Here is an 831-nt window from a genome sequence, read left to right as displayed (position 1 = left end):
GGCGACCAGGCAGCGCCACGGCCGTTCGGCTCCGCCCCTTCCGCCCGACGCGGTTACGTGCTGCGCGCCCCACAGGCACCAAATCCTGCACCTCATCGCGAAGGAGGCAGTCTGGGAGGTGTGGGGTCGGGCCTACGCGGAGGCAGGAGGGAAACCCGTGCAGAGCCCCTTGCGGGCGGACGGCCCCGTCCGCTGTCTGGGCTGAGTGCTGGGCCTGATGGTCTTTTCCTGTTTCTGTCTCTAGCACCTAGCTCAGTACTTGTCGACCCAAGGTCTCATGTGGTAATAACACATGAGGATAGACTAATAACAGAGGGAACTTGTGTGAAAACGGGGGTGTCCAGTGGAGAGTCCTAAGCAGCATGTTTGGTGTGAGCAGCCTGCAGCACGGCGCTGGCGGCGGGTCAGGAAGGGAGACCGTTTTCTCTACCAGACTGTGGGATGGTGAAGTGCGTGGATCCTGAGCTCCTACACGTGTTTGCTGCTTAACTAGACCGTGTGGAGCTGGTCTTAATGAGTCAAAGACCACCTGACAGTAGTTTTGAGGGAGAGCCACTGAATAAGGTGGGACGCAGGTGGCCAGGAGGGCCTCTACTCATCTATCGAAGTACCTGAGAAACTAAACTCTAGGCTGGGACTTATGTCCTTGAGGGCCAGGCTCTGAGGTCTGTGCCCTTACTCTCCACCAGAGAGTTATCCCAGAACAGCCACTTCAAGAAGAGGAAAGACAAATGGCCAATAAACATATGAAAATATTCTCAGTCTCTCCGGCAATCCTGTAAACAAAACTACAAGAAAATGCCATTTTACATCTATCAGACTGGTAAAAAT

Source organism: Eschrichtius robustus, chromosome 8 (assembly GCF_028021215.1).
Source record: "Eschrichtius robustus isolate mEscRob2 chromosome 8, mEscRob2.pri, whole genome shotgun sequence".
NCBI classification, from domain to species: Eukaryota; Metazoa; Chordata; class Mammalia; order Artiodactyla; family Eschrichtiidae; genus Eschrichtius; species Eschrichtius robustus.
The sequence above is the reverse complement of the archived record's forward strand: the minus strand, read 5'-3'. Positions refer to the sequence as shown.